At 38.4% G+C, this 16244-nt stretch overlaps 1 protein-coding gene across 1 annotated transcript in view; it reads left to right on the forward strand.

Moving 5' to 3' along the window:
* ARPP21 (cAMP regulated phosphoprotein 21) overlaps positions 1 to 16244 on the forward strand; it is a 195953-nt gene that overhangs the window by 39392 nt on the left and 140317 nt on the right. Inside the window, exon 2 of the mRNA XM_063406253.1 lies at positions 15574 to 15734. The gene's annotated coding sequence lies outside the window, so the exon portion shown is untranslated. The remainder of the gene's footprint in view (positions 1 to 15573; positions 15735 to 16244) is intronic.

The raw sequence follows: 16244 nt of genomic DNA on the forward strand, positions 1-16244 counted from the left end.
GAACCTTGTTTTGAAGTAGAATGTTGAAATCTTGGCATTCTTTCAAAAAATGTCTCTTCCTTCCTAGACAGACCTTAGAGGTTTTTTGAATTAATACCAGCAAGATGGTAAAAGGGACATCAGCATGTGAGTTTAATATTATTATGCAGACAAGGTGCATTTGTGGCTAAAAGTATTAACTAGGAATATCATGAATTAGGAATCAGTAGGTGCTTGTGAAGAGTACAGATAAGCGTTGACATGTTGTTATGTGACTCACAAATACTTTTCCACCTGTTGTGACCCATATAGAACTGTAGGTCACTTTATTTTAGAGAGGATTCTATGAGTTTAGAGGGTGTTTCAGAAGAGAATGATGACAATGAATAAAAGCATAGGAAAGCTCTCACATGAAGTGAAAAGTGGTTACCTTAGAAATAAGAAGAGTCAGAGTTGACATAAAAGTACAAAAACCAATGAGTGGAGGCAAACAGTTGAGCCTCTATTGTGAAATTCAAATGGGGATGTTTAACACTAGAAAATGAATACTCCTCACTATGGCATCAAAATTTTATGGGGTAGTTAGCAAAATTCATACACTTGAATCTTGGTCATTTGTATGCATGTATGCACATTTTGGATAAAGAAAAATATCTCAAGTTTAGTGCTAGGAAATAGCTTATAAAGAATTATCTCAGTATTTATTTAGTATTATTCAGGATCAGAAGTGTCATCAGAAGAGCTTTTGGTAGAATCAGATCCACTCCACTGACTTCTACATGTGTATGTGTGCATATTTCTCAAATGGCCCCACCTTTACAGGAAATTTAGGTGTAGAGAAATGAAAAAAAATTCCATCACCTCACCCCTTGAAACTCACACAGTAATGGTGTCTCAGGAGACACTTTATTCTTGTAAACATTTATTTAGTGGGAGAAGAAACTTCTCAGGAAACTCATAGCTGAGCTTTGTCCTGGAGGGAAGCAGTTAATTCACTCCAGGATAAAACCATCCTTGCTTCCAGCTCAGCAGAAAAAGGCTTTCTGGTTTTAGCGATGGAAATGGAGTATGATTCCTTCTATTTCCCAGTTCTTTTGGATAGATAAACAGAAAAAAAAGGGAGATAAAAGTTCATGGCAGGACCCTTTCAAAAATGAACAGATAGGGGTAAGCTTTCTTGTGGCAACTGATATCAAACATTAACAACAAATACTTTTAGGAAGGCCTGAGACACATGAGAAAAATAAGCTGTATTTCTTCCTAACAAAAAATGTTTAGTATTATATCCCATTAATATTATGACCCTCTTAGAACATTTGAAAGAAGAATGTGAGACACATATATTTATTTTTTTTCTGCAAAATTACATGGAAAATGCTAGGATTTTCCACAAGCTGCAGCAACAAAAAGTATTAATTTGTTATCTTTGTTACATTGATTGCATGGAGTGCTTATAAGGTATACATGAAATTCCAACACATTGTTCTTTTTTGTTCTCAAATTGTTTTTTTTCTCAGCAAAGCTTGGATTGACAACAGTAACTTGTCATTTACCTGAAAGTCCTTTCTAATTTCATGATCGATTTTTTTGTCTTTGATTAAATTACATTATTGATTAAATTATATTTTAAAACATACTTTCATTTGGACTTCCTTATTTTCTCCATTCTTGTCTCACCAGCCAACTGAGGCTTTTTTAATTGGAAATTAATCCTCTCAACACCTATCACATAGTTAAAAAGCAAAACAAAAGAGAATCTAATTCACCTGTGCAAATAATCCTGGAAGCATGCCTGCTACTGAGTACTGAGTAATATATTAGTACTTCTGAAAAAGAAAATAAATTCATTTCTTCGTTCCTGGACTCCTATTTGCAGGATATCACTGGGACAACGGGGAACCAAAGTTTCTGACTCCATCAAAAACTGGGGTTTGTGTGCAAAACAGACAGTTCCTCTATTGCAAAAATGATATCACCTCCTATTCTAGCTGTTGGGTACTGATCTGAAAAAAACATTTTGTTTTTCCCCCAGTCCACCTCCACAGACATAGTGTTTTATTGTTGGAACCGAGCAATTGTTTTGGCCTGTGATCCATTGCTTCTCTTTCTGTTATTTTCCTTCTGGCTCTGAGAGAGGCTGGCAGAAACATCTGTTAGAGTTAAGATACACTGCAACGACCCAGCTGATACGGGAGCCCTGTAGCACTCTGGCTGTGCAGGAGCAAGGAGATGGGCTTTTCTGTCTACATGATCTATAACACTGTGCAGCTAATTCAAGAAGAGGGAACTATTTTTGGAGGTTACCAAATGACTCAGAATAAAGAAGCAATTGTATAACAAATGCAAAACTGAACATTCAGATTATCTGTCAGTTAAAAATGAGAAAGAAAGCAAGCTCATTTCGGTTCAGCAGTGGAGAGTAGGTTTCTTTAACAGTACCCCAAGTTAATTTAAAGCATGTTCCTGAATATACAACCTTTGCTGTTATGAGACACAGATGCTTTAAAAATTTTAAAAAAAAAAAAGTTTACCCCCTTCTGATGACAAATATGAATTCTAGTGCAAGAGATTTAAGCCAGCATTTGATTTTGACTGCATTGCAGCTAGAGTTTTAAATCCCATTGTAAAATGACTACCTTATTAAACGAGAAGTTTAATAGTTTGCTTGTATAGTTGACAGTCAAAACAAGAGCAGTAGTGTTTTCACAGAACAGGAAAAATTATTAAAATGATGATGGACTGAGTATGTACTAAGTGTCAGCTCTGTCAGGATCATGGGCTTGAGATATAAATTTTAATATAATATTTCTCAAACCTTATTGATCATCTCTACTTAAAATTCACAGATTCCCCTTATAATGCTTCAGGAACATTGCAAATGTCACTACAAATTCAACACCTGGAAAGTTTTGCACTTGATTAAAAAAAAACAAAAAACAAACGACTGCAATATTTACACTGAAAAACTGAGACAACCACATAGCCTTAATATTTCATCAGTTTTCTAAGTGTATTAGGTACACTGCATGAGGTTAGGACAGTATATAACAGGGAATAAGCAATTTTAAAACTTAGCCACCGTTGTACAACCCTCGTGTAAAATCAGGCTGAGGTGAAATCAGTGGCATGAATTCAGCCGAGCATTGTTTTCATCCCTGCTGCCAAAATTCTACTTCATTCAACTAGATCATGGGCTTAAGGGAAATATTAGTAGTGAAGTGAATCTTATTGGACTGCAAGATAGGGTAACCTGATGTGAACATGCTAAAGTGGACCTCGGGATGGAGTCAGCAGTGGTTTATCTTTTCACATGGAGCTTTGAGGAGAAAAAAACCCACATATACAGAATGAATAAGGAACATGGGCAGACTGATGGAAGACATACCCTGTTTTGGTTGCCATGAGGAGAGTCAGCAAATTAGCACTGGCTAAGTAGACAGGTGGAGCTTTTCCTGCTCGGTTGGATTTTTCAGGTTAATATGGTGGAACTCCTTACTGTTTCTGTGCTGGGGGCTGGGTGTTAGAGAAAGCAAAGCTTGCAGGGCTGTGGGGAAGGGGCAGAGCTGTGACAGTCACTAGAGCAAATCTCAGTGTGTGCTTCTCATACTTGTGACACCTACGTGCAGAGAAAACTCTGCTTGTGAAGGGGAAACAAATTCAGTTCCACTGTGTTTTTTCTCTACTTGGCTCTCCAACGCTAATGAATAAAAATTCATCTGGAGAAATCCTAATTGGGTTTGACACCACAAACGTGCAAGTAATGGGAGCGAGTTTCTCATCTAGGCAATCTGATGATCTAACAAGCTGTCTCAAGGAGAATAGCTAATTTAAAGTCTTGTGACGTTAGCCATTAGTTTTCTAACACAAATCTTTACAGTACACTTCCCAATTTGATGTTGTATCTCCTTCTCTAGCTATAGGCTCTGTTGTTTTATACCCAAGATAATGCGTCTTGCTAATTCATTGCCAATCACCAGCAAAGAATTACCACTCCCCAGCACTCCACTATTCTCACATTATCACTGAGAGTGTTTCACATCCATGTCATTTTACCATTGGTGGCAAGGTGACCAGATGAGTTGATCAAGAAGGTGTCAGTAAGTATTTATAAATGGATATCTGAGAAATTTGTCAATGCTGAAATTAGTTTTGTGCAAGAGAGGTGGTCGAATACTCCTGTGTCTTTAGGAGTGGCCAAACTGTGGGAGTGTAATAGTTGATTGTCCAGAGGAAGTATCAAAATCCTGTGATTAGCCAGTTCTTTGTTCATGACAGTGCACAAAGAACTTGAAAAGGGCAAATGGGTGAGAATGTTTGTAGTTCCATGAGCATGGCAAAATGAGAAAAACAGAACTAACATATGCGTCTTTAAATAATACTGGACTGGCATCATTAGGCTTGCAACAAAGCATCCTCTGTATCTTGTCAGACTTTAAAATCACCTACAATTCTCCTTGTACATCTGACATTTTTACTTCTTTTTGTGGTAATTCTTATCTGTGTAAACAACTCTTCTTATTGAAAGTGTGTTGTTTTCATGTCAATCTAAAATAAAAGTAATTTGCTATTATCGAATAATTGCATTTAACTGAAAGGACAAATATTAGTTTAATTTTCAGGGATACGGGATTTGCAGAGAGAAAACGTGCTGTTCCATTCCTCATCACAAAATTGTAATGTGGAGGGAAAAGCTTTTTGTATGCATAAATAAAAATCAGCAAACACAGTGCATCTAACTATTTGTCTTGGAAGTTTCACACATTTCTTCTTTTATAATGAATCATAATATGAATGTAAATATCAATTGCAATCTTCCAAAACATAGAAAGTTTCAGCTACTATTTTTGGTTACTCACTGTGCAAGTAAGCACTTTGACTATCACAGGAAAAGCTGTTCATAAATGGAGCATTTCTCAGTTTAGAAATACTTTGTCCTATACTGTTTTATTCAGGCTATACCTATATATAGAAATCAGCTGCTGAGAAATGAGTTTACTATGCTAAATCATTCTGTTGTATTTTGCTACACAGCTAATCCTGGCAAGGCTAAAAAATAGTTAATAGGCAGTCTGTAAGATCTTGTAAGATGACATTTGGAAATCCTGCAGTCATATTAGTCATTAGCCATGGCAATATTCTGCCATAAGGCAATGAGTCAGACGATTGATTAGAGAACCTCATCATCATATACCCTCCGGCATGAATATGGAGAGAGGGAAAGGAAAATGAGAAAGGAGAGCGCAGGGGACACAGAACAGTAACATGGAGGAATAGAAGAGCAAAGAAAGTATGAATTAGTTTATTTTTTACAGGTAAAGGGTAATGGAGAAGAGGGGAGCAGCATGAATCATGGATCTTGGGGACTCACAAGGTGTGCTACCATCATACTTCGTGAGTGAAGTCCTGTATCACTCGAAAATCTAATTCTTCTTACACTCCTGGCAAGACATCTTGTTCTAGACACGAGGCAGCTGTTGGCTACCTCCCTTACAGGTGGTCACTAGAAGTCTTGGAGAAGACTGGCATTGAAACAGTGTCTGCTTTTAATTCTGCGTGTTTTCTCAAGTGGCTGTGTAGATATATATGGCTTTACCAGCTATCAACATGTGTGCTAAGGAGCATCAGCAAAATGAACAGTGCACAGAAGCTGACAAAATGCCTACAGGAAACACTGGACAAATGCTCACCATTGAAAAAATTGCTAGGCACTGCAATTAAAAGAAAAGGCCTCTGCTATTTAGGAGTTTGTGATGCTTTTACTGGTGGCCCTACTATGACTCTCCTGCTGCTGTTTTGGAAATTAGCACACCACTTTTGGCTGTGATACTCAGGTATTCAAGGCTGAGTACTTGCCCCATCCTTGCAGTCAAATTTAAAAGCTGCCAGTGCCTAGTAGGAGGAAGGCATTACACAGATAATAATTTACTGTACAAACTATTGTACACACAATAAGAATGAGATATGCATCTAAGTGCAGCTAAGATTTTACTGCAGTGATTATATTTTTTTCAATTCATGTGCCTAATGTGTGCTATTCTTCACAGCAGAGCATGATTTGCAGTATTTCCAAATGACCGGGTCTGTCTTGGTTTTGTCCTGTACCAAATTATTCTAGGTTGTCAAGTGATGTGCAATTCTTTCAAAAATTGGTGAGCTTTGTAATTTTACTGCTGCATATTTAGTACAAATTGTTCAATATACTCATGCAGTCACAGGTGCTTATGTCTTCAATGCAGGAGAGCTTATAACAACATGTTCTCCATAAAGGCATGATCTTTTATGAGGCTCACTGGCTTTCCTGGCTTGCTGGGCTAATCTCTTTTCTGAGGCATTTCAGGAAAGAGCTTCCTAGTTTTATTTGTGTTTATAGAAAAGAGATTATATTTATAATACAGGGAAAAGGCTGATTTGTTGTGGGTTTTTTTTTTTTTTTTGGCTTGTTTTCTAAGTATTCTGATTTGTATGAAAATACTCTCCCTGTGATAAACACTTACTTTAACGACTTTATAAATCAAGATGAATAATTTATTGTTTGTGCTTTTTAAAACCGTGTTAATCAATACAAAACATTTCAAAAGAATACATACAGATGATGTTATTGGCAAACAAGATTGCTGCCAAGATCAATGTAAAACTGCCATAGTCTTCAATGAGATGTTTTCAGACTGGCATGTAGGAGGCTGCATTTTTGCAGACTGCCCTGACAGAAGTTCATCGTGACAGATAGTACTTTCCCCAGAATTACAATAGCCAGAAGAAACATCAGAAGAAGCAGCTGTGAAGAACAAAGGCACCAGGAAACAGGCTGAGTTTCTCAAAATGATCAATTCAATAAAAGGTGGAATCAGGATCAGTGTCCTGATATTTGAAGTCAAGACCTGGTTTCTGGCTAATGATATTGCTTCACATGCAGTCTCTCAGGCGATGCACAGCTCATCTTTCGTGGGCTCATACAGAGAGAGATCTTATACAGCATGCAACAACAAAATCAATTGTAAGAACAAGCTTCAGCAGATTAATTCCCACCACCACTAATTAGCTTTCATAGTGGCATCTTGCCTTTCTCTCTGCCCTATCCCCACTCTTCTGAAGCACTTTGCTCTCTGTCACTTCTGTAAGTTGTGAAGATCTCCTGACTTAGACAGAAAAGGCAAATGGGAAGAAGGCTTCATGCCTCACATGCTCACATAAGCAGTGGATCACAGGGCCAGGTAACAGAGTTACAAATATGAGAAAAGATTTCTGTTTGCCATACCTGTCTCACTTGCAAATTATTCAATAAATATTTCTTCTTCATAAGAAAACTTGAGGGCCTATGTCTAATTCATCTTTGGGGGAATATGGTGATATAAGCACATTTAATTATCTTAAACAGCTAGAATTTCATGACACAAATATTACAACAAAAACGCTGTTGAAAACTACACAGCATAAGGATAATGCCATATGCCATTAAAATATATTTATCCTAATTGTCATATTAATTGGTAGATCCTGTGGGTTGTAAATTTATCACAAGTCTGGCCTGCATTAAAAATGGATCATAAGATTGTAACTGCAAATCCTCATGCCACTTAATAGGTAAAATTAGGTGTCCCATTAGTCACAGTTGTGACTAATTTCACCTATTCTGACATTATTATGAACATTATGCAGTTGTTTTAATATCTTTGTATAAAGATTAGCCTAGCTGTTTTATTATGTTTGTGTCTCACTCTATGATTTCTTTTATGTAACTGCAATTACTAATAGTCAGTACATGAAGGAGTCCAAGGACTACACTCTTTTCTTCAGAGTACAATTATTCCTGTGTAACATCGGAAAACTATAGAAGTGTCTAACATAGAAACTATTTTACATGGAAACAGGCATCAAGATTAGCAGCTACTGTGGTTTACTAATCACTAAAATTTAAGGAAAATGATCTGCCGTATAAAACACCAACAAATAAAACAGAAGTTAAGGTCACACTCCAATTTTTCAGGAGCTTATCTCCTTATCCAAGGAGGATATCTCTTATGTCAATCAAAGACTTTTTGAGTGCATTCTGAAATTTGTTTATGGGCATGTAAAGGTGACTGAGAATCATAATCTGACCCACTGTGACAGCCTCACATCCTCTGCCCAAAATATCAGGAGGCTTTGAATATAGAAGATATATCCTATAGGTATCGTAGTCCAGGGCTCTTGACCCCAGAATCAGCAAAAGATGATGAACGGCAATAGCCACAGAAAGCAGATGAATCTTGAGAAAAAAAGATTTCAGAAGGACTCTATCTATTTACACAGAGCAGCTGCACAATATCTGAGAAAAAATGGTGAATCCCTGAATCACATGTTGATTAGAGCTGGAATAGTTGTCTTTTTTTCTGATTGCTAAACAAAGTAACTTTATTAGAATCAGAAAAGTAATTTTATTCTGAGACCTACTCTCTTTCTGCATCTGTGTCTCTTTTTTCCACATCTGATACTTGTTAAATTTCTGCCAGGAGCCTGCCTGCCCTCTGAAGCTCAGCTTCTAGCTATGGACTTTAAGAAATAATAGGAGCATTTTTATACCTTTTGCTTCATAATGTACCCCTAATAACTTTTTGTAACATACACAGCATGCAAAACAACATTAAAGAGAATGGAAGGACTGATTTTCAATTAATCTGAGTTTGATTTTTGTTTATAAATGACAGAACATTCTCTGATGTTAGGCGGCTTCATAATTCAAATTGCTGATGAGTAGCTGTTTTGAAACGAGAGCTTAAATGCATATAGCAGGATGATGACATGGCTCACTCTGTGGACCTAGGATCAAGCCCTGAGAAAATTTCAAGTTATTTGCTGTGTAGGACCATAGAGACCAAAGTTTGGTCACCATCCCTCAGAGTCTTCACAGTGAAGTTACATTGTATGGTTGTATTGTACTGAGCTTCCTGGGTTTTCCATGACACTGGAAAATGATTAGACATTTAAAGTGTATGGTATGTAAAAGAAAATAAACCAAAATTGGAAAAGAAAAGGCTTTTCTCACAACAAAGCAAATTTTCTTATGTGCAGCAGATCAGCAGCAGGAGTTAATATAGAGACAACATAAAGGTTAATGGCTCTGACAAGTTAATCTTCATCCTTCTAGGTGTCCCATGCTTGCTTAAATGAATATGTCATTCATAGCTGGATATCCATCAATTCATTCACTATAGCATAGGTTTTTGTCCTATTAGGAACTATATTCCTTGTATGTATTTGCATCGATACTGACTCCTGCTTTACTGACTTGGGAGAGGCATAAAAGGGAGCTTCCTTGGAATGGCAGAAAATAATTTTTTTATATGTACAGGTTCCCCCCAGTCTTAAGGTCAGGTTTACTAGCTATCAAATGGAGTAAGAGTTGCCATACTTTTTAACTAACCCATTCTTTCTCCCATGACTGTCAGTAAATTTACCTTTGGCTGCCAGAATCCAATTTCTGTTGGCAGTATAGGCATCGAGACATGTACAGCTTGTGCAGATTTCAGCCTCTATCAGTACTTAGTGAGCTCTGAATTTCATTGCTAGGCTGTTCAGTACCCCCACAATGTCTTTCAAAGTCTTCTAGGCTCTGGTTTATTGTATTACCTTTGGCAGTCTGGAGTGCAGTAATTTATATTTGTCACAACTGCCCTTCAACTGGTGTGGTGCTGGTACAACCTTGGGCTTTTTTGTCTTGTCTTTTTTTTAATCAGTGAGGGAGCCCAGTACTGTGAATAATTAAAATCACACAAACAGTTCATCTTGGTGATAAAGCATACCACACTATATGTCTTAAGTAAAAGCCATGTATTTTTACTTCTACCCTCTCATTTACTTGAACTATATTAAAAAAATTTCATCATGAAAAATTAAAGATGATAAGAATAGCCATTATTATCCTGTTTACTACATGCAGCTGATGTAGAGAGATATTTAGCTTTCTCCTGGGGAATGGTTTGATGTATATTTGTTTTCAATTAAATTTGCATATGCCATTTTAAAGAAAAAGATACTTTATTTATCTCTCTATTTGCTTTCACTGAGGAGGGAATAAAAGTTCTACGCTCCCCCCCACCCCCCCCTTTCCTGCATCACTGCAGGAGAGCTCTGTATTGTGCATCATAAAGAGATTTGGAAGCTGGGTAATTAATCATGGGCTTTTATGTAATAGAAAGTTTAAAATTCATTAGCTTTATATCAGAGCGAGTGTTATGAGGGAGAACATGTTGTGAATGAGAGGGAGAGCCTTATAATTAAGGAAGTGTGTAAATAATAATGAAAGTCATTAGTGCCATTCAGTTTCTAAGAATGTCATAATGTAATTGGAGCATTAAAGTGAAATTTGTGATGACAAACATTAACGATACAAAAGAGAGAAAATGTGGTTATCTTTAGTTTGACAGATAATGTCAGCTCTCTTGCAAGGCCCAGATGGTGCACAGGAAAATGTTATGAACAGTTTTGTTTTAATATTTTTGTGATGTGATATTTGGGGATACAATGTCACAAGCCCACTAGGAGGTTTATGTTTGTGAAGCAATAGTGCCTTTGAGTACAGAGTCCAATGCTGAAGCAATATATAGGGAAAGACTTGTCACTGATGTAAGACTTTTGTTGCAATAAAGGTGAGTTGCAGTGCAGCACTTTATTATATGGCAGTGAAGTTTCCTGTCTGTCTCTCTCTCTGGATATGCACTTTGAATCTTTCTCTCCTTTATATTAAAAAAAAAAAAAAAAAGAAAAAAAAAGAAAAAGAGAGGGGGAGGGAGAAAAGGAAGAAAATGATTTAACAATTATGCAGGAAATTATATGATGCTAAAATTGTACCATGTACTGTTCTTTCAATGAAGGGACTTTGCACATTGCAAAGGCTATAATTTTAGGGCGTGAAAAAATGTAGATTCCAAACAAAGGAAAATTTAAATATGTCTAGTGGATAAGGCAAGGCGAAACAAAAAGAAGGCAGCTGGAGAAAATTTGAGAGAACAGTATAATTTTAAGGGCAGTGACTTAGAAATAACTATGCTTAAGACTCCAAGACCTGAAAGACCCAAGACCCCAAAATCCTGGTAGCTTAAGCATCTGTCCTTGTGTTCTGTCCATGAAGTACAGTGTTGTGAGATTTCCTACTTCCCCATCACTTTGTATCAAAAGGACCAAATTTTTATGTAAGCAGTCATTCATTCTTTACTGTCTCTTTTCTGCAGCCCAGTAGCCAACACAAAAGTTGATTCCAAGTGTTGAAGATGGAGAACTAAAAACTGCTAAATTAATTCTAATTAATCTCATATTTTGTTGACAGTTTTAAGAAAAGTAACACAGGTCCAAATGAGTGAAAGTGGAGAGGTGAGGGCGGTTACCTCAGTAGGATTTTAACCCCATAGCTCCTTGAAAAACCTCTAACACTTCCAACTGTATGACAAAGGCCACATTTTTTCACAACCGACAGCACTTAAAAGGTTTTTAAATGACATAGCAAGAATTATTCTCTGCATACAGTAGAGCTGCTGTTACTTTGGGGATCTTTGAGTAAGATGGTTCAACTGACCGTACCAAACTGTGGTTACACAAATTGTGGTCTGCCTTTTCTGGTTATTTCTACTGCGGATGAGCAAAACCACCATGATGATACATAAGCTGTGAAAAGAGGTTGCCTCCAGTAGTTCGTAAAGGGCTGTTCTTGGAAAGTTTGCTTTAGCAAACTTGGTTATGCTTTTTTGGTTTGGTTTGATTAATTTTGTTTAGTTTTGTTTGTTTGTTTGTTTTTCTGGTTACTTCTGTTCTTTGACACATTTGCACACAGTTTTGCACGTAAAGCACAACATGGCCTTAAAGGGGGCAAGTTCTTGATTTCACTGTGAGGGGAACAGATCTGCCAGAAAATTATGTTACTCTCCTGATTCTCTCTGCTGTGGAGGGCACCCTCACCTCCTCTTGAAAAAGGTTCATAGCCAACGTTCGTTGTTCTCTGCTTTTCTCACTGCATGAGTTCATAAAGGTGATTAGTGTGAGCCTCAGAGCACACACTGCAGTGAGGTGGGGTGGGCAGCATGTAAACCAGCACATCCAGGAGACACACACACTGTGGCAGCAGGAAAGAAACACACCCAGCTTACACAGACACTGTGGCCAGGATTCTTTCTAGAGAAGAAAAATATTATTAAAAATTTTAAAGGAAAACTGAAAAATTATGTCTGGTTGAAGAGTGTCAATAGAGTAGCGTAGCATCAAGTTACTTGTGAAAAATACCTGCAAGGTAGGTCCAGGCCTCATGTAAATTGGGAGCGTTCTGTTAAACTCTTACATTTAAAACATTAATTTCAGAGAAGACTAGACCTTCTAGAAGCAAAGGCTAAGAGGGCATCATGTTCAGGGGAATTTCAAAGGAAAACTTGGTGTTAGTGAGTATTCAGAGTTACATTGGCACAGCAGATCATCCTTTTTTCACCTCCAAATCATCTGCAAACTTCATTCTCTAGGTTTTCATAGGGTATCAAATCTACAGCTAGGGTGATGGTCTTCTCTAAAATATACATGGTGCTGAGAGTTAAACAAAGCCTACAACTCCATGGGCATGTTTTACTGCTATTCTTAATAATGCTCTGGCAGGATTTCTGTAAGGTAAGTGGGGACTCCTGTCAAAGTTGTTTTTTCTTCTTTCCTCCTGTCATTACTGGATCCACTTGCTTGCCCATGAAGTTCCCTGGTCCCTCGGCTTCCCCTCTTCTGGGACACCTTAAGGGCAGCTGTAGGTCTGTAATATTTTAGCTGTGAGAAATACACCGTGTACCTGTGTTGAAAGCCTGTATTAGCCACATCTTTCTTGTGCAAGCTGAACATTGTCACCAAAGCTTGTCTGCTAGCCAGATGTGCTGGGAGGTAACCTATGCTTTTATACTTTGCTCTGGGCAGAGGGCAGCAATAAAGACTTTCCTTGGTAAGATCTTGATGGGAAGCTGCTTTGTGCCAGTTGGAGTTGTTTGTGACTCTTATGGCTCCTATGCCAAGGGCTGCAACTACTGTCTGGAAGATGCTGTGTCTGTCATATTTCTCCTTAGAGCCACTCGTATCTGTGAGCCAAGCACTTCCTGGGCTCTTATGTGACCCTGAGCCATTGGATTATTAAAGCTCATAAATCCTATTGAAAGAGTTTGGAATTTCCTCAGCCTGATTTCTTCCCTACAGTACTCTAGTATGTGCAGGCAGTGCACATTCTCTACAATGAATCACAGATCTCAAGATCAACTCACTGCATTCCCTGCCTGGGACTCTCCCTCCTCCTCTTTTTCTCACCATTTTCTCTCTGGCCCATTCTAACACCAGAGTTCACAACACTCTGGCTGACTCTCTTCTCTTACCACTGCATGTTTTGGAGCTTTGTCCTATTGTGCATGCCACACATACATATAAAAAGTACTACTATGCTGAGTTTCTATATCAGAAATGTGTTTCTGTCCAGTGCAACAGAGAGCTGCCCACCACCTGAATATCTCACGCTGTCACAGCTTGTTCAATGCTGTCAGCAATGTGACTGAGTCAGGATACCAGGACGAGCCCTTTCTGTGGTCACTGGATTACTTCAGAACATCCTTTTTTGAGCTGCCAGCCCATGAAACAGGCCACTGCCCCTCCTACACTGTGACCTGAAAGTTCTCTAGTCCTCCTGCCTGTAAACATAGCTTGAAGAAAATGCTACAGCACGAGAGACAATGTGCACAAATGCTAGCTGTCAAAGCCAGAGTTCAAATTCCTGCTCATCTTCTTCTGAAAGTCACAGTTGAGCAGTGTTACAATTTCCAGTCTTAGGGGGGGATCAGGCAACTTTTTCTGTGTGTGTGAGGTGAGGAACTCCACACTGTAATATCCTTTTCAAGATACACAGATATGGTACATCAAACACTTCGGGATTTCTAAAAGAAACTAAGAGGGGATATGAAATGTCAAATACAAAGAAATGATTCTTTGCTTTCAGTGGGGGAAAAAAAAGCTGCCTCAGCCCCTCTAGCAACAGATTATATTTTTAAAGGGTTGTTCACTGATCTTTCTCCAATGAAAGTATCTGAGATTTAGGTACCTGATCTTAATCCTAATGAAATCCATTGCAAAATTCTTACTGAGTTCATTGGGAAGAGCATAAAGCTTCATTTTTTTGGTCAAATCTGAGCTACCAGTACATGCTTTACAGAAATTACTTGGCTAATTCTCCTTTATTTGAGATGTTGTAGCTGGAAAAATATTTCAGCTCTTCCTGAGAAATATTTAAAACTGGATCAATTTGGCTATATTTACATATTGTAAAGTGCCATTTTAAACAGACGTGCGATATTTTTAAGTCCATCTGCAAATTATGCATGATTAATTTGTTTGTAACATGTAGGACGTAAAAGCGGAAAGAGATTTAAAAATAAATAAGAACCCCTAAAACTGATCTCTTTCACATAAGATTATGAAAAAAATACATCAACAGTTAGCTTATCATGCTGCTGTGCCTCAAACGGAATCCTTCCGTAACTCCAAAACACTACAGATTTTATATGTTAGAGGGGTTTTTTTCACTGAGAAATGACTAGAAGCAGCAGAAATGTGCAACCAGTTGTGCAAGATTTTATTAATGTATTTAGTAACACTATGTGCCTTCTCTCCCAGGAATGATTGCAGCACTGCAAGAAGCTCTGCATATTTTTCTGACATCTCATACTTCCATTCTGATACTGGGTTTTGAGAGCCCAGTAAGGTTTTCTTGATTTCTAAGTGAAATTGAGATATCATAGCTAGAAAGTATGCTTGCAGTGAACAAGTAATACAATTTATTGTCATGGTTTGGAAACACCTTGAGCTGAGGCATTTGGTGTTGTCTGTAGGAATTTTGTGTACATGCTGTTCACAAGTGCTTCACTGCTGTATGTTGGTTCTATTGCACAAGAGCACTTGGCAATACTAGAGCCCTAGGAAGCGTGTGCTACTGGTTAATCAGCGCAATGTTTTGCTCAAGAAAGTACTTGGTGAAGTAGGTCTTGTGTCTTTTTTTTTTCTCCCATTACCTTCAAAATTTGGTCACAGACAGAAAAAGGTGTCAGAGGTCTGCAGAGTTGATCAAGTTCTGTTCCTGCTTAAAAACACAGCCTCTGCTGACTTTCATGAAGAATAAATGGACAGCTATCCTTGTCCATGTTTACACATCAGGACAGGCAGCAGCAAGTCATTGCTGTGGTTTACCACCTCTTCAATATTATGATCATGCAATGATTGTGATTTTTCTTTCTACAAAAAAAGTACTGAAGAATGGGATGTAGGCTGTATATTCTGTCAGATTAGCATCTGACTGAGAAGGTCTGAGGTGACTTCTTAACAAAGGAAGGCAATTTCACTTATTTGCACATGCTGTGTTTGATGCTACTCAACATTCTGAGCTGAAAAACTACATTACATGATATTGGAGTGATACTTGGGTTTTTTCCTGATTATTTCCACTGGTGTTGCTGCAGCTGGCATCTTTTAGCATCTGGTAACTTACTCCAGGCACATCCACCCTCATAGGAGAGAGTGGAACGAACTGCCAGACTACAACTTGGATTAATTTTTATTCCCTTGCAGGTCTGACGTATAGTTTTGGGTCTTCCCACTCTGAAGACGCTCCAGTACCTCAACGGTGGGAGGCAAGCTGTGGACACGTGGCTGTTCTACATGTGCATTGTGTCCAGTGACTGGAGCAAGGTCGGAAACATCCACTGCTCTCATCCCCTTCCCTTCTGGAGGTGAGTTGCAAGGCATTTAGTGAAGGCATGAGTGAGAACTGCTTCTGTGTCCTGGTGCAGTGTGCATGTCTCCCTTCTCTGGGTACCCTGCTTGGGAGTAAAGGAATGATGGGCAGCAGCAAGGTGAGGCCATCCCCATTTCACTGTATGTTCAGAATAGTTGTGATAACCATCTTGGAAATTTAACTTTGGTCCATGGTTGAGATGGCTGCAACATCAAATGGCAAAAAGCAAAGAACTGGTCCTTGCCCCGTCACCAGGTGTAGCACACGAGTGCCTTTTACAGCATCTCTGCTGGTCCTTTTGCTTTCCCATGGAACCTGTAGCACAGTGTGGGAACATGATAAAATATGAAATTAAAAGTAGATGGAGCCGCACATGACCATCTTAGGAGGAAACCACATCGGGAGGTGCATTAGCAGAAGAGGTTTTGGTGTGCCAGGCTGAATGCCTCTGATCACTTGAAGCGTGCACCAAGAGCTGGCTAATGCACACCCTGTTGTGGCTCAT

Source organism: Prinia subflava, chromosome 1 (genome assembly GCF_021018805.1).
Source record: "Prinia subflava isolate CZ2003 ecotype Zambia chromosome 1, Cam_Psub_1.2, whole genome shotgun sequence".
Lineage (NCBI taxonomy): Eukaryota > Metazoa > Chordata > Aves > Passeriformes > Cisticolidae > Prinia > Prinia subflava.